General features: G+C 37.4%; 1 protein-coding gene across 1 annotated transcript in view; it reads left to right on the plus strand.

The window, feature by feature from the left end:
* The window catches only part of RAB3C (RAB3C, member RAS oncogene family), a 129,016-nt gene that overhangs the window by 80,936 nt on the left and 29,069 nt on the right, over nucleotides 1-19,011 (plus strand). The window lies entirely within an intron of this gene.

Raw genomic sequence — 19,011 nt, forward strand, 5'->3', positions numbered from 1 at the left:
ATTCAAGCGAACCAGGTTATAAAAATGAGTTTGGAAATTAATAAGTAATTCCATTCCTTCCTGGACTGAGGTCTATGTTGCTTTTTCTCGCTGTCCCCGGTACAACAGCAACAAACTGCTGTAAAGAATGTGTAGATACCTTACCATGAAGTATGACATTTTCTTCTGAACCTTAGCAATGAAGTCTGCTGGAAATGTCTTCTGGTTTTGCTTAGGATTTAAAGCAGGGGGGAAATGGAGGTGGAGTGAGGGGAAGCAAAAGACATGAAAAAAATGAGATGGAATGTTTGCTGTTATACCAGGTGACTATTTTGTTCTGTTTTTTTCTGATTAATTTCTGTTCACATAAAAGTGTAAATCAGGATATTTGGTGGATATAGATTGTCTGGTTGGGCTTTGGCTTTTAGTAAGATGACTATATAATAAAGAAAAAAAAAAAAGCATGACTGCAAAATAAGAGGCCTGAATTAAATGTCTAAAGAATGAGAGTGGGGGGTGGCATGTGAATTAAGAGTGTGAATAGTCAGAAATGTACTTAAGAAGGATAGGAAAAAATTGTAAGAATCAGTCTTTTGGAGAAAGAGAATTAAGAAATAAATTTGTTCTGGTGGGCTTTCATCAGGGCACCACCACTGCCTGTTCTCATTCCAGCCACTTCCCACTTTGTGAAACTCCCATGTCCCCATGGATGGCTGACAAGCAGTTCACATTTTGTGCATTTATTCACGTCTTGCTCACCATGATGCAAAAGGGCAGCTCAGCCTGCAGGCCAGGGGCAATTTAAATCCAAGACAAGATGTTGTATTTAGAAGCCACAAGAATTTTTCTGCTCAACCAGGACAATGCCAGGACTGGCTAAGCTTCCTGGACCGGTGGCATCCTTGATGCCACCACCAGAACTTTAGACCTTTGTGGGATGAGGCTCAAGAATACATCAAGGTTTAGACAAATTCCAGAAAATTTATAAAGAAAAATGTAATAATCAGAGGAAAAAAAAAAGGCAAAATATATGCCTCCCCACATATCAAACTGTGGAGATTAAAAAGAAAAATAAAATACAGTGGAGCTGAGCTTTTTTCTTTCTCCAGACCTTTATTCCTTTGCTTCATGTATTAATTCATTGCAGCAGCAGTGAATATTTATTTAACCACAATGTGTAATCATGTATCTATAATTTAGTGAACAGCTAGCAAATGTATTATAAGCTAGCAACATGACAAACACTGGAGAATGTGTTGAGCAAAGCACATACTAACATTTGGTATCTTACACACATTAAAGAGAGAGACACTGCGTTTTAAAGCATCTAGAAAACTACAGCCAGCATGTTACTTCTCATGGTGATCAAAAGGATGTGGCCACATTCTTTCCACAGGCTTAAGACTTAGGTCATTTTTAGATCAGCAGTAATACTGTTTAATTTTTTTGGCTATCCTCACTGTTGCAAATGAGTGTGATGCGAATGGTGCAAGGAATGCATCCAGACTGCTTTATTGTTATTGTCAATTACGTATGACTGTTAAAGGAGTACTTGGAAGATTAGAAGTGGAACACCATTTTTCTTTATCTAGAATTGAAGAAATATCTGAGTTTCATCTCTTCAGCTTAAACAACACTGCTTTTGATGTGCCGTCTGTCCAGTATCACTTTTCCCTCATACATTTCGACATGATTTTTGATGTTGCTGATCTATACTGAGTTATGAGGAAAAAAAAAAGAAAGAAAGAAAAATCATCTAGGGCAGAATGGGTTTGGAAGCATGAAAAAAAATTCTGTTTTACGTAAAATGCAAACACCAGTGACAGATGTCCTAGGAAAGAAGGTGAGACAGATTTAGTTAGAGTAATAGAAGGATACGAGAATGAGGGCTCTAAAATATTGTACTTAGGCTTGTATGTCAATATATAACAGGAAAAGCAGACAATTGAACTTCGGGACATTATGAACTGCAAAGAGAAAATGATAAAGTTGACACTTTATCTATATGAATGACTTTTATGATGGATTTTTAAACTCTTTTGTAGGAGTGTCAATAATTATCTGGTCTGAACCACACTGAAGAAGAAGAAATAAATGCTCTGATAATAACTTTAAGCTGTGCTCTGCCAGATACGTGCCCAGTGTTTTAAAGGCAGGCAGGTTCCTGTACACAGGGAGCACATCCAATCAGACCAGCAGCTCATTGGGCTGGGCAAGTTCTAATTCTGTGGCCAAACTGAAATAAAGAAAAAATTTAGTCTTTCTGAGAATCTTTATACCTCCAAAAGAATATTATTACCTAAGTCAGATCTGAAGGGGGCAAGGGGGAGGGGCTGGTGTGAAATATCAGAGTGAAGTAAATATTTTTTTCTCTCTTAAAACTGGAAGAACTTTGGTGAAAGGGATTGTGTGGCTTGCAAAGGGCTCCATTTTGGTTTTTTCGATAGGCTGAGGTTCAGACATACCTTTTTTTTTTTTTTCATTTTAAATGTTTCCAGACCTTTTCCTTGATGGCAAAAAATATTCTTTTTTTTTTTTTTTTAAATGCATGTATAGTTGCAATCTCAAGAGCAAGTATTTAGAAGGAGCAGAGGTTTATGATAATTTTAAAGAGAATGTGCAAACACATAACTTTTAATATATTTCCTAGCAAGAAACATACCATAGCACAAAAAAACCCAAACATCTGTTCTCCCTGGAAATTACTAAAAAATGTATGGCTTCAGAAAATACAATGACCTTAAGAATGGCTCTTAAGATTACATTATCATTAGATATGATGATATGAAATAACTTTATGCAGTTTTCAATTATTTCCCGCAATCAGGAGGTCCGAGTGAATTTCATTTGGTGAGTTCTTTTGCTTTGCTTTCTTTCTGCTCCTTCCCTTTCTTGGAAGGCTTGGGCTTTCCTTGGTGCCAAGGAATAGAGAATAAATGTACCCAAAATAGGTCGGACCAAGTAAATTGGTGTAGACACCAGGCAGGCAATCTGACTGCTTCTGGGGTTCGATGTCATGTCCCTGTGTGATGCTGCTTTGCATTGTATTATTTAGACACCCAGACTATCTAGGAGGTTCCTTAAATTAGTAACACATGATGCTGTACACATGCTCTCTGTCATTATTTGTGTGTTTATCAAACCTACGTTAATGATCCTTTCTTTTTTCATTTTCCTGTATCCTGAATTTTAATAGAATATGATGAGAAAGGTAGATTGATTTAGTTACAGTTACCCTTCTGCTGTTAATGCACTGCATTCAAGGTCTTCACAGATCTGACTGCCAGTTGTGTTAGGCTTTATGAAAAAATGCCATGTAAAATGTCAGTTCTCATGAAAATAAAACAAACCTTTGGAGCTGAGATGGTGAAAGACAAAATAATGCTAAACATCTTCACTTATCTCAGGAACTCTATCTGTAGTTTAAAGTTTTGTAATGGGATAGGGAGTGGCTGTTTCTATAAACAATTTTTTGCCTGTATTAATTAGGTAGTTATTTTAAAGAAGATAATATATTGACTGAAATGTTTTTAAGTGTCCACAAGTACTTCATATACATTGGAAACAAATTCTTGTTGAGGAGATGATGACATCCTTCTTCACTTTTGCTTTTCTGTTCTTAACTATTTGTCTCACTTCAAAGGTTTGTAAGTATAGAGGAAACAAAGTAATTCATTTAAGCAGTAAATAAATATTCAGTGTTGATAGGAAGACCTTTTTCTATAAACTTTCCATATATAGTTCCACCTTAAATCCATACAGCAGCTGGAAATAGGTCAACACTGAGCATCTTGTTGTTTGATGAAAGAATTCAAACCTGTTTCCAAGGTAACCAATCCCATCCTCTATAAATCTCTGCCGTGCTTTTACCTGTTTTGTGAAGCTGAATAGCTTTTTTCATTTCCTGAGGTATAGTTTGAACTTTAACACACACATGTACGCACAGACCACATGCTGCTTTGTTTCCACTGTGATGAAGGAGACAACAAAAGTAAATAGGAGTTGGTTAATATTTAAACTGTTAATGCAGGTGTCTCAGTAGCACATTCATAGAGCTTTTGTACATGTGCCAAGCAGCCCTTGAACAAACAGCTTTTACAGGAACAGCAGATTAATTTTGGATGAATTTCTGGATACCTGGGCGTTAGGTCATTATTGTCTCCTTTGTTCTCTGCTCTCTACACAGACTAGGAGGGATACTTTGTTCTATGAAGAGTAATGAGGATATGTCAATAGAGGCAAATGATATTCAGTAATACCATTTAGTGCATAAACTGCCATGTCTCTATTGCATTAGATAGTTGCTCCACACATCTGCATGTAAAGGCAGAACACTTACTTTAGCAAGTTTTCTTTTAACATTCCAAACGCATCTGCACACATTAAAATATTTTCTACAAATGTTCAGAAAGGTCATCCTTTTTGTCTTAAAGTTATGTTTTCTTTTGAGACAGTAAATCTTTGGGAGGGTTGGAACACAAAATACATGCCAGTAGAACATAGAAGAGTACAGAGTAAAGGAGATGTGGCAGGCACTAAAAAACCTATTGAAAAAATATCTTCTTTTTATCTGGAAAAAACTGTGAGCATGATGCCTCATTGAGGACATTCTGAATGTTCCCACTATTTTACAGAAAACATATTCAACTATATTTTTCTTTTGCCTTATTTGTTTACATATTGACCACACAGGCAATTTAGTTTCCTAAATGGAAAGTAATTGCTGCAAGATGAAAACTCCTACTGCTGTGATCAATATGAGACGTATCAAATCTACAGCTGATTTTTAATGGAGGACTTAATAATGATATAAAACATCGTTGGTCTACTAATCTATTAATCATATCATATACTAGTATTAATCAAAGAATGTCTGTTTCTCTTCAGTTACTGCTAATACACTTCCCTGAAACGTGATGCACACTTTTGGTTTAGTTTTTGGAAATTTAATTTGTCATCTGAAATGTGACCAATTGTATCACCTAGATAAATCAGCTTACGTTCCCTGTGACAGAGAGTGTCTCAAATGAAGGAAGCAGGCAATTCACTAAACTCAATTCTACAGGTATAAGTGTGAATACACTGTTCTTCCATGCCTTGTGTTTAATTTGTAACACCAAGGATGATCTTAAGCTTCAGTTTGAGAGTGTCCTGGTTCCAGCCATGACAAGGGTAATTTTTTTTGCAGTAGCCGGGAGGGGCACGGCTGAGACATGGGGTTTATTCTGTATGAGCTCAGGTCACTGCTGGGGAATCTCTCTCTTCTGGGGAGACAGGATTCCCTCTGGTCAAGAAAACACAGTGGAGGAAGACAACCTACATTGTTTATTATCAGGGGTTTTATTCCATGGGATTTGTTTCTTTTTTTATACCCTCTGTCATCAGCATTTTTGTTACTGTTCATTTTCTCATCTCTTTTCTGTTTCCAGTGAATTGCTGTTACCTCACCCTGTAAACTTTGCCTTTTGTATCTCCAGTTCCCAACTCCATCCCACTGCAGCAGGAAGCAGGAGGTGAAGGGGAAGTAAGAGAAAGTGGTGTGTGGTTTTGGAGAGTCTCAGTGAGGACACTGAACCTAAACCACAACAGAGAGGAAGTTGTAATTAGTTTTCTATTGACAGAATTAGGAGCAGAAAGCCACTGCCATAAGTAAACATCAAGGTTTGATATCGCTGTGGGTAACTCTAATGAAGGTGACTTTCAGAAGTATTTACATCTGTAATGGAAGGTTTGCAGAGTTTCAGTGCAAGGTGCACAGTTCAAGGAAAAGCAGTGAAGTGAATTCATGTTCCTTTTATGAAAATCACATTTCTCTTCCTTTTCTGTAAAACATCTTTTACCAATCAGCATAAAACACATCTGCCTATATCATCAGGAATGCAAAATCCAAGCTTTTACAAAGGCATATTTATTTTAAAATTATTTATTTTGAAATTTTATTTAATTAAACCTGTTGATATACCCATATCCTCTTTAGGTCTTGGATAATAGCCTTACACATTTTGGCCACAGGACACATTAATTGTGTTATTTAAAAACTGTTTATTATCCTGGTCATACAGAAAAATGCACTTTATGTTCAGTAAATTCCTCCTTTAGAGAAGTTTTGCTGCTTACCAGTAACTATTTATGTTGGTAAGTACTCTGGTCACTAATGGATTTTTTTTTCCACTTTTGATGTCTATTTATATTTCTAGTCCAAAGTTAATTTTTTCTCTGCTCATATCTAGCATCTTTGAACTCTTAAAGGTCTATTTGCTTTCTGAATGTGTTGCATATTAATCAACATTCATTTGTCTTTGACCCTTCATATCTGTGTAAATTTAGATGATTAAGAATATAATATGCTGGTTTTTTATAATAGAATCAATTTCTCTTAACTTTGAATCTCTCTTAACTTATGTTTTCATCCAAGCCTGTCACCAAGTCTCTATTTATAATCAAATAAGAGAAATAAGAACTTGGGAGGATTTATAGTGATTATACAGTGGATTTAAATGCTGTCTTTGCTTTGATTGAGGATTGAACTGTGCATTTGCTTTGACTGAGGAAGGATTCAAAGCATCTTGATTAGACTAGATGCCTAGGCGTTCAATTGCTGAAGTTAAAAGTGTTGAATTCTAGCCTTGCTGTATTTTTTTTTTTTTTTTTTGATTTAGGATTGCTCACAATTCCATGTAAAACACTGTAGACATCCAGGATGAAAATATCCATCTGAGGCTACTTAATTTTCTTTGTATCTGATTGGGGTTTTTAAAATGTCTTAGAGTATTCTCTACTGTTGCTTCTTCTACCATCATTTCTATATTCGGATTATAATCTAAAATTATAATCTATTATTTTTTCCCAAGGTTCTAATCCTTTGTTCTATCTTGTTTCTGTCCTCTATTATCTCCTAATTTGTCTCAAAAACTGTGGAATGAAAATGTAGCAAATGCTGAGTAGAATGAATAATCCTTGTTCTTTATAATACCTCTTAACTCTATCAGGCATCAGATTTGTTTTTTCATTTTGTAACCTGCACTCAGTTTTTGATCACTAGTTTTGAGCCCCAGTCTCCTTTTCTTTAGAAACACCATCTGGTCAGTTATCTCAAAGCTCCTATTTATGCATTTTCTCTCTTCTTCCGCAAGGTAGCACCTTGGACTCACCTGTATTAAATTCCATTTCATTGATTCCAGATTACTCCATCAGTCTAACAAACCCACGTAGAAATCTGATCCTGTTCACTAAAATTCTTGCAGATACTTCCCTCCAGCATGGCATCCACAGAATTAATCAGTGTATTTCCTATTTTGTCATCCAGATCATTAATACAGCAACAAATGGAATTGATACCCAATGTTCAGAGTGCCTTTCTAGCTTCAGTGAATCATTCCTAGCTAACCTCAGAGCAAGTTTTAAATTGTAAATTTAATTTAAGTTTTTTAAATTTTAAATTTTTTTCAGAATCTTCTCTGCATGTTTACTTTGCTGCTATATAGAAAATTCCTTTTACATGTTGATCTTACTAAAATCAAGAGGAATCTCAGTCATTTTCTCCCCTGTGCCTGCCAGGTTTTTTAGCTATCAGTGAAGGCAATGAAATTGGCCTGGACAGTCTTTGTTTTTGATGTAGCAATGTCAGTAGCACTCTTCAGTTGTTATATATTTCCAGGCATTAAGTGGAATTGTTTGCCTGTAATTCCTCAGCTTCTGCTTTTGACTTTTTTTTTAATGTATTCTATGCATTCCTGTGTTTAAGTTCTTGGGTGCATACTCTGTGAGTGCTCAAAGGTAATCGCTAATAATTTAGAGATTACTTCAACAAGTTCCTTAATGCCTTAAAAGAATCAGGCTCTGCTGACTTAAGTATGTCTGTAAATTTCCTGGACATTCATTAACATTTTTGCTATTTTGACATGCCTTTCTCTCCTGTTATTACTCTTGTATTATGCGAAATTATGTGAAAACTAGTCTTTATTTTAAAGAATAAATAAAGTATCAAGTACAATATATTGAACACTTGGACTTTGTCAGGCCATCAGTACAGATTAGTTTCAGCTAATTTCTAATACATATATAGAATTCTTATTTTGGTTTTTTTTTTTTACTCCCCACCTTCCCACCCAAAGCTACTCATAGCTTTCTCCCATGGAAAACACCTTTCTGCTTATCACCAGTCACTTGAGGGTAGTTATTGTGTAAATATATCCTACTTTTTGGCTCTTCTGGAAGACAAACTGGGGAGCTAAGCACTTTCATTAAGGTACACCAGAATCTCCTTGATGCACTACCTAAATTAGCGACAAATTTGTGTCCTTAGAGACACAAATGACAACTCTGTGCTGTACCTAATTTCCCATCTAACAACTGTTTGCCTGAGTGACTCAGAATCACCTCATCTGTTATTTTGTGAAGAAATATGCAGTTATTACTGTAAAAAGATCCTATATACTAAATCTTAGACTCGTAGGATGGTTTGGGTTGGAAGGAACCTTCAAGATCATCTAGTTCACACACTCCTCAGTGGACAGGAACACCTTCCATTAGATCAGGTTACTCAGAGCCCCATCCAGCTCAGAACCTCATCCAGCCTGGCCATCCATTTCCACACATGCAGCATCCACGACTTCTCTGGGTGCCTCACCACCCTCACAGTAAAGAATTTCTTCCTAATATCTGATTTATCTTGCTTTCTTTCAGTTTGAAGCCATTCCCCTGTGTCCTGTCACTACATGCTTTTGTAAAAAGGCCCTCTCCATCTTCCTTGTAAGCTCCTTTCAGGTGTTGGAAGGCCAGAATTAGGACATCCTGAAGCCTTTTCTTTTCCAGTCTGTACAAACTCATCTCTCTCAGTCCTTCCTAGTAGGAGAGGTGCTCCATCCCTCTAAATCAATTTGGTGGCCTCCCCTGGATTTACTCCAGCATTTCCATGTCATTTCCACAGAGCTGATGCAGTGCTCCGGGTGGGGTCTCATGAAGGCACAGCAGACAGGCAGAATCCCCTCCCTCCCCTGCTGCCCACACTGCTCTGGATGCAGCCCAGGACACGTTTGGCTCTCTGGGCTGTGAGTGCCCATGGCTGGGTCATGTCCAGCCTCTCACCCACAGTGCCCCCACGTCCATCTCTCCGGGCTGCTCTCAGTCTGTTCATGCCCAGCCTGTGTTCATACCAGGGTTTGCCCTGACCCTGGTGCAGTACTTTGTGGTTGGTCTAGTTAAAATACATGGGCCCAGTTTCTCCAGCTTGTCCAGGCCTCTCTGGATGACATCCCCTATTAGCGCAGTAAATATTACTGTATCCCACAGCTGTAGGGAGGAAGAGAGAAGATCCAGCACGCAGGAATTGTGCAGCAAGATTGATTTATTTAATTATTTTACAAACTCTTTTATAGACTTTTTTCTTCATAGTCTAATTGGACAAGGATCAGCCACCCCTTGGGGGTGACTGGCTAAAATCCTAAAACATCCATTGTCAAAATATTTTCCTACTGTACTATCAACAAAGCTCGACAAGGTCACAGGTGTTTGTGGTTTATAAACTCTGCAAATATCTTCTGTGAGAGAGAACAGTATCCCACGGTTTAGAAAGAAGAAGGAAAATTCCTTGCTAACAGCATTTTTGTATCTACAATCCCTTCCTTCAGGTGTGTCAACAGCACCACTCAGCTTGGGGTCATCTGGAAATTTGCTGAGGGTGCACTCGATCCCTTTGTCTATGTCACTGATGAAGACATTAAATAACACTGGTCTCAGTACAGACCCCTGAGGGCACCACTTGTCACTGGTGTCCACTGGGACACTGAGTCCTTGACCACGACCCTCTGGATGTGACCATCCAACCAATTACTTATCCATCTGACAGTCCACTCCTCAAATCCATCCAATTTACAGAGACATATTTTTTATTAGCAGGTATTCGTCACAGAAAGATACAAATGGGTTAAATGCATTGATCAAAATGAATTTTGACTGAGACTGGACAAAAAGATCATACTTTGTACATAAATTCTTGGCACCATGTTAAACCTTTGAGATGACTGACTTCAAAGGCTCTTGCCAAGGGATATCATAAAGCAATGATGTGTGATGGGTGTGGGCAGAATAACAATGCCTGAACTAGTGTGTATTGCTCACATTTCTAAGTAATACTCTGTAGGTCTACATAACTTTATGATTTAACAAAGATAATTCGGCCAAAATGCTGGACAACTTTTACATAGCAATTATGACAGACTTGACAGTGGTGCTACATCTCTCATCATCCTACTACCAGTTTTGCCTCCACAAGTTCCTCTGTGTAGCAATGCTATAACCTAAAAAAAGAATTTTAGAAAAAGTCTACATATGTTATATCAAAATATGTAGGTTGTGGGTGTCCCATACCTGAAAGCGTTCAATAAGGTTTTGAGCAGCCTGATGTAGGGAAGGATGTCCCTGCCTATGTCAGAGTGGTTGGAAATAGAAGACGGGGTCCCTTCCAACCCAAACCATTCTATGATTCCATGATTCTTTGCATAATTAGTAGAATCATTTGCGTTATCCAAACTGAAATACATGAAGCTCTTACCAAATCCTTCACTTTTATATGAAAATCAAATGCCAAAATTTCCAGCATGCGCAGGGGATGGTACAAATGGTATTGTAACTGTGATGATCTAAAAGACATAAGTAGAGAGACATCGATATGCAAAGATGTTAATTTTATTGGGTCACTCAGTGTATTTAAAAATACAGAGAAGACTTTGGATGACTGAGCATCTTGTTCCAAGCAAGCTTCAGCAAAAAAGTTTATGTATTGGAATTACTGGGCTTTTACATGGTAAATATCTCAGTTTAGGTAAGATGGAGCCTATTCTATGTATTTAAAGACCGAAGACAGAGAAACAACCAAAACAAACACCCCCCGCCTCCAAACATGAAGTGTGCTCCTCCAACAAAATGCAGAGTTCTTTATGTAAGGATTTCTTCTGGGAATAGGTTGGGTTTATGACATTTGGGAACTGTGAGAAAAAATAATGTAGCCTATTTAATTTCTGTTGTGACCTCAGCTTTGAGCACATTTTTTGTATGTAAAGAAACTGCATCAAAAATACATTAGGCGCTCTCCTACAAAAATGAAAAAATAAATAAACCAACAGAAACACCCAAAAGAACCCTGCCTACAAACCCATGAAACTGGCCAATGACCTTGGGCAAGAGGATTTTTTTAGTATTCTCTACTGTGTTATGCATGTACGCAGCATCTTGCTTGGTTATTTAACTGTTGCAGCATATTGAACACTGGTTTTTGTTAAGTACCTTGCAGTGACATTTGCGGTTTTTCCTGAGTGATTGTAGTTCATTTAGACTTCATTAGAGGAGATGATTAGTACTAATGTGGATGTTTTAAATTTATAAACACTAAATTTTAGTAACCGTGACTCTGTCCATTCATTTTGATTCCTTTACTCATGCCAAAATGTTTCAGTCATTTTCCATCCTGACTATTTAACAGGGATTTTTCATGTGTTCTCAATTTAAGTTGTTTTTCACAATATTATTTTTACTGTTTCACAGTAAAAGTGGAGACATTGCTGCTCTTTTTCACCAAATTAAATGTTCATTTTCTTTTCCTCTTTGTCTTGTGTCTCCTATTGAGCTCTTAATCAATAATGACATTTTAGGGCCTGTACTTTACTGATCTACTTGGGTTTACTACACAAACATCTGCAGTAGCCGGAGATGTTACTTCCCTGCATCATCTACCTTTAGCTGCTCTTCTTTTATATTGTTGCTATACAGAATTCAGCGGGACTACACAGCAGCTCAACCAGCTTGTAACCCAGATCCATAGTTCATGCTCAGTTAAGCTTATATATTGCTGTGGATGTAAATACCTGAGAGACATTATGTTTAGTCTCTTAGACTAAACCTCCAGCAGAAAAAGTAGCTAGGTGACTGGGATTTCATGTGTGCAGATCCTTGAACTTCTTTTAAAAGTTTCAAAATTTTAACAGTCCAAATAAACTGTGTCAACCAACTATTTCACAACTAGTAGGAAAGCAATTACTGAACTTTATACATTTCTTTAGAGTACTTCAGCTGAATATAAAATTTCCTTCATCATTTTAATGCAAAAGAAATCTTATTCTATTTGACCCTGTAGAATTGGACGTAGCATCCTTGAAAGTACAATAAACATCAAGAGTTTACATGCTGCTTTTATTTTATTACCAACATTTCAGAATGCTATTAATTGGATGTGTATGTATATTTTATGATGCCTGCATAGCTTATATTCAGCCTTTAGCACAGCTGTGTCTCTGTGATGCAGAGCTTTGTTCCCTATTCAGGTGGAATAACCATTTCATTTACAAATACTCATGAAGTGTCCTGTTTCTCTGAACACAATAGAAGCAAACAAGAGCCAGAGTTCTTCATGTGCATTAGTACATTAAATTCCCCCATCTTCCTCCTGCATCTTTCTTCCATTTGTTTTCTTTTGTACTTAAAGATTGAGCTAGATCACGTGAAGATCATTTCAAGGTCAAATATGTGGGTGTTTGATGTCCAGATATCACACACTATGTTGAAGACTCAGGAAGCTCAGAAAATGAGAGGCTTGCAGTTCTTCTCATGGCTTCTGGGCACGATTAAAAAGAGGGATGATTTAGTGTTTGAATCCATTTAATGTATGTGTGACACGTCAAGCAGAGCATAGCTCTAACCATTATATGATATTTGAATTGACAGTCCAAAGATAGACTCGTAAATCCATATTGAGGCACTTGAAGAACCAAGGTAGTTTAGCACAACTCAACACCTGAATTCACAGCTCAGGACAGATTGACTCCAAATTCTAGATGTCCATTTTCTGAAAATATCATCAACTTCGAAGTATTGCAGCACAATATACATTGCAACCAAGCCAAACCAAACCAAACCAAATCCTGATAGGACACTACAGTTAACATCTGTCAGTGGTTTATCTAGTAAAACTTTGGATTACAAATAAAAATACTTCTCTTACTCTTGTCCTAAGTCTGAGAATGAAGAGTTATGATGTGTTTGCTTTTTCTTTGACACCTCTGATCAAAGGTGTTAGACCTCCTGCTCCTCACAATGAGATTTAGGGACTACTTGTGCCACCTTACTCCCTGCTGTGAATTTGCAGGAAGCAGTAAGACTCTGTTGCAAATAGGATTAGAGCCCAGCTGTCCTGATGCTTGCAGACTTACACTTAACAGGACAAGCAACACTGAGTGTTTTACCATTAATCCTTTAACTAAAGATCTGCACACAAGGAATGAGTATGCAGCATGCCTGGGTTTAATTTGGGGGAAAAGGTGTACCATCTTTCAGGGTCGGGATAGAGGGCATTGTCCTCAGTTTCCTTTTGCACTGGTGTAGTGGAGGGTTTCTCTTCTCTCAGCCTTTAAGCCTTTATACGTGCATTAAAAATATTACATATTCTTTTAAAAACCCTGAACAAAGGTAAGGGCTAGAGGCCTGTGGGGATCAATTTTGCATTACCTATTGTTTCTCTGCATGAGGGTTTAATAACATAAGTCATTTATTTGATTGCTAAGTATGCTTAAAGTGGTTGGCTAGAAAGCTTTGAACTTCAGTGAAGTAAAAGAAGCAAGCTGTTCATTTAATCAGCACATTTAATTCATCCTGCTTTGCATGCTGTGCCACACTGTCTTCTTTCCATATAAGGATTCTGTGGTATCTTCCTGCAGCACCCCTGCCTCTCTTCTGCAAGCAGCCAAAGATGGCTTTGTGCATATTGCTTATATATATGCTATAGGCCCAACTCCTTTTTGGTGTGCAATGTAGCAGATACCTCCTTCTTGTATATCTCTTCAGGTGAGTTGTTTATATTCAAGGTTCCTTCATTTTTTTTTTTCCACACTGACTGAGAGCATGTTCTTAATTTATCTTGCTTTTAAATATTTATCTTTGCACTGTGTGACTAAGTGGGAAGTGAATCAGCAAATGGAGTTTTGGTTATGTTAAGATTTTTAATCATTTTTAGGTGTCTTCTGCCTTTAGATATTTTGTTTTGTTTATTACCGGTAATTCATCAGATTTCTCTTTAAGCAGCCATTGTTTAGAATGCAATGAGGATTTTCTGATGCTATGCAAAAATTTTAGAAAAACCTTCAAAGAAAAATTGATGGAAGGGGAGGAAAGATTTTCTAATTTAGCAATCATATGATATTAAGAAATAAATGTAGCATATTTGTTCCATGATTTAGTAAGAGTAAGGTTATTTATTTTTTCTCTCAGACTCACTCACTCACGCATGATACATAAATATGTAACATATAATTTTCAAAAAATGAATAGGACCTTTTCTGTCACTTTCAATAGTCTCTATTTTTTTTTATCTGGCTTACCTTCATATTCTAAATTGTTTAAGTACAGTGAGGTGCTTCAGAGCCTTCAGAGATTATCTACCACAAATGTTAGAACAGGTACTTGATTATCACTTAGCATCTCTTCATGTACACCCCTTTTTACTCAACTGGATGGCTGTCAGATAACTCATAATTTGCTTCAGTCACATCCTCTATTCCATTCTAAGTCCTTCCCCTGCCAGATGTCCAGAGAAAGAAGTTGAAATTTGTTTATGGAATGATAGATCTTTTCAGCACTGCTGTGACAAATGGGAAAGGAGGATTTAGATTTAAACCTTGTTACTCAAATTATCTTCTCTTTTTCCAAGTGGAAGACTGAAGCTATCAATGCTCACATGGAGGTCAGGGGGCTGCCATGTGAAGCGCTAGGTCCGTGAGACAAGCCCTATTTCTCTGAATGTACTCTGCATGTCCCCCAGGGGCTCTGTGGCTCTCTAGAAAAGAGTAGTTCAATTGCATTGCAACTGGAGTAGTAGTTCAGTTGCATTCTGCTTCCCCTCCCAAACCTCCCACATCTGTGCTTCAGGTTGGCCTTGGATTGCATTAATTCATTCATATGGACTGTCTGTCTGAGAGACATAGTCATCATTTTTTGTCATTGAACACAAGCCTTGATGAGACTGTATGCCCCACTTGAAATTTCTTGTCTTTTTTGATTGGGTTTTTGTGTTAAAAGAGCACCATTTATCTTCTTTTCACCCCTCGATGTGTCCCACTGGCAATTCCCCAGTCTGTAAATCCACAATCCATCATACAAAAGCCTACTCACAGAGGGCACCTTGTGTCTGTGAGCAGAGTTACTCAACAAAGTCCTTGTTTTAGAGGACAATCTGGAGGTGAGCTTTTAGCTGTCTTGGTTAAATCTTGAAATCTACCCTCATACTGCAGTAAAATTTGGCAGAGCCAGGAACTAACCACTTCAATGTCAGTCAGTGTCTGTTATCTGCAGCCGCCATGCTTACAGGGTTAAATGAGCTCAGAGCAGCTCACAATGCTAGGGAGGTGAGGGCTAGCTAAAGTTTCTGAGGTGTAAAGGTTTTATACCCAATGATTTCTTACTCTAATCCCAAGAGATGCTGTTTATACATACAAAGGCACATATAAATGAAGCCAGGTCTGCTCCCATTCATCTGTGAACAACAGACTCCTCACTTTCAAATGTTGCTATGCAGATTTTAGCTTCACTGAAATCCAGGAATTTTTCTAGATTAAATCAGCCAGAGCCTCTCTTTGTTGTGGGACCTGGTGGTTAATACCATCAGGCCTTTCAGATTTGTTGCTCTTCCCTTTTCATCTTTCTATCTCTTCCGGTCATTGTAGGAAAATACAGGGTTATCCCCCCCAGACACACTCACTGAAATTGAGGCACCATTTCAGGCAAAGGGATCAGGAGGTAATAAAAGGAGGCTGGATGGCAGGAGGCAGTAACCCTTCCACAGTTCTGCCATGCACACAGAGGTGTGCTCAGCTGAGTCTGCCACAAACCAAGCCCTGCATTTTTCTTTCTTCCTCTACTTCCATGCCTTATAAAGACCTGGTGACCAACTCATTCATTCACAATTACCTGTTTGAAATTGTAGACTTTCATTTCTGGCCATGCATAGGAAATGTTTTATTCTTTTGATCTTTCAGTATATTACTTCACAATCTTTATTATTTTGATCTTTCAGTACTCTACTCCACAATACAGAGCAATGCTACTGACGAACTGATTTTATGATGCTTGTCCTTATAATCTTTCCATGCAAAGATTACTGTCTACCCAAGCACCTGTTTAATGAATGTGGTTTTGTCCTCTGTGAGGGGTGTTTACCCACTGAAGTCAGTGACTAAGTCCCAATAAAACAATGTTAAACTGTTCTTTCTTCTTTTTTTTAGTCAGAAAAAAGCTGTAACCTTAGAAATATGTTAGTGAACGTGGTTCAAACAGTATGCTTTAAAGACCTCACAGGCTGAGTGAGATAAACTTTAACTTTTGAAAGTTCAATATGAGCCTTAGGAGAGGGCTCTACCTTATTGCAACACCACCATGTTCAGTTTTCAAAAGTAGTAAAAAGTTTTACATCTAATCTCCAAATGTTTCACTAGAATGTTGTATTCATGGCTGTGTGTATTGCAGTCAACTTCTGCAATACTCAGGATTCCTTTTACATCTGGCTTTTGGGGTCAGGGGAAAACACTATATTTTTGTTTGCAGAACTGTGATGGAGAACAAAATTCAAATATATACTAGCTAGGGCTTGGGAGGCAAAGATATACATATGTATGTACCCATGTGTATCTATAAACCCAGTCTTTTGATTTGTGAATCATGAAGCAGCATTACTGGCATTCTGAATGGATACACAACCCTTTTTTTGTCCTTAAAAAAAAAAAAAATCTGACTTCATTTTAATCCTAGAAATAAAATCTGAAGTCTAATGACTCCCTCCGTCTTCTGTGAGTCAGCAGGAATAAACCTGCAGTTTACTTGCTTGCAGTGTGAGTCAGCAAGACAATCCTGCCACCCTGTGCCAGACAGGATATAGACAGGGAAATGGTTTTTACTGCTGTCTTTATCCACTGGCAGCCCTCAGAGAATGGATTTTGATTAGCAGTACCCCAAAAGCAGTGTGGTCAGACGAATTAAAAACTTACCCTCATGACCTTAAAGGAAAGAAAAAGCAACCAACCCCCTCCACAAAACCCCAGTATAATTATGTAACTCATACTTGACTAGTTACCCAGCATCAGTTAACAGTGAGATTAAGATAGCTGCTATTTTGCCAATCCAGTTCCAGATATATGTGAAAAAAGGCAGAAGTTCACATGTTCAACTGAAAACTAGGCCACATGTATTACAACTCAAAATTTCAGACCTCTTCTTGCTTGCAAGTGTATAGCCACACAGGGAAATTACTTCCAAAGAGGTGTGGGTGCAAGGACACAGTGGGAGAATCAAAATTTAATGCCTAGAGTTCCAGTATAGCTCTGAATGTTTCCATTGCTCTGCTTCCAGAGGATAACAGGCTAAACGACTTTGAAGGCAAAATGCTGCTTGATTTATATCAATTTTGATGTAAAACAAAATTAACAGAAGAAACATATCATTCATGGTTTAGTAAAAGAATGTTGTCTGTCTTACCAAGAAGGAGTAAAATAATCACTATTACCCTGATACTTGCATGCTGCTTGAATCCTTAACAAGGATAGGTCATGGTAATTTATGACAGGTAGCTTCAATTACCTGGGAAGCTTTTTCAGTGACTAAAATTAGGCGTGGTTTGTTTCAACTCCATCTCTAAAACACAGACGGGCATTTCAGGACTCAATTTACATGCATGAAAGACTGAGTTGTTTATGAAGCAGTTCATGCAAAATACCAAATGAGAAAAATAATTCAAAATTATCTAAGACAACTGGACATAAGAGAAGTAAAAGCAGAGTTCATTTCAACTTGAAAAAAGTGAAAGCTAAAACAATAAAAGAAATTAAATCCAAAGCAGTGAATTTTATAAGTGAGAGAAACTTGGAAGTAATTCCTCGTGAAACAGGTAGAAAGGGATTAAGAGTGACAAATGTGAAATTATTTTTATAATGAGATTTGACAGTAAAAAGTCAGGATCAGCTCAGAGTTCCTGAGAATTTTTTAATCAGAAGTTCCTTAAAGTAGGATGACCTGTTGGCAGATACTTGACATACATATTGTAGATATGAATCTGGATTTGGTATTTAAAAGAAAAGATGAATAAATAAATAACCCTGTGTGATCCAGGTCAATGATTGCTATAGAACTCTCAGTATTGTTGCAAAACAAAAAAACTTGACTGTACCTTTAAAAACTTCACTACTCCCAAAATGCCACTGTTGGGAAGGTGCTCTTTGGGGCGGGAGATGAGAGGCTACTCAGTAATCCCAGGTGCAAGAGCCTCTTTGGTAGGCAGTGCAGGGGTTAGGGGACTGTTGCAGGTGCAGTGAAGAGGAAAGTATTAGATATGAAAATCTAGGACTAAAGAACTTGTTCAGCATCAGTATTGCTTGCTTAACTATTTTTTTTTAAATTATCAAAAGCCCATCATTGTAAGAAAGAAAAAAACAGAAAATGAGGACACATACATATTTGTCTGTATCTGTTTCTTTATAAACATATATTCTTATATATAAGAATACAAAATGGCAAGCAAAAAAAAAATTAAATGACAGGAAATTGCTTACTTACTTGAAAGTGTAGTATACTCAAGCAGATGCTGTAGTTGTTTTAGTAAATTTCTCCACAACTCCCTTGGTTTATATCTCTGTTTCTCAAATACCAGAGTCAGGATCAGCTGGATTGATTAGGGTCATTACTCGGAATTCCAGCAACAGTCTGGGCAATCAGCATAAACTGGTGATAAACAGAATCATTTATTTGGAAGCATCTGGAACATGTAAACAAGGGGGTAATCAAAAGATGTGCAAGCACAGTCTGTATTTTGCCTTTATTGTTTCCATGAATATTATTTTCCTATAAATACTTTTTCCCATCTCCTTTCAAACCCTGGGTTTTTTTGGATTGTTTTTACTGTGCATGTGTGGTAGCAGCTTTGAAGGATGATAATTTAATGGTGGGTTTCTCAGGGGGGAGAAAATTAAAATGTACAGCCTTTTGTCTGTGTGGTGAGTTGTT

Source organism: Aphelocoma coerulescens (assembly GCF_041296385.1).
Source record: "Aphelocoma coerulescens isolate FSJ_1873_10779 chromosome Z unlocalized genomic scaffold, UR_Acoe_1.0 ChrZ, whole genome shotgun sequence".
NCBI lineage: Eukaryota > Metazoa > Chordata > Aves > Passeriformes > Corvidae > Aphelocoma > Aphelocoma coerulescens.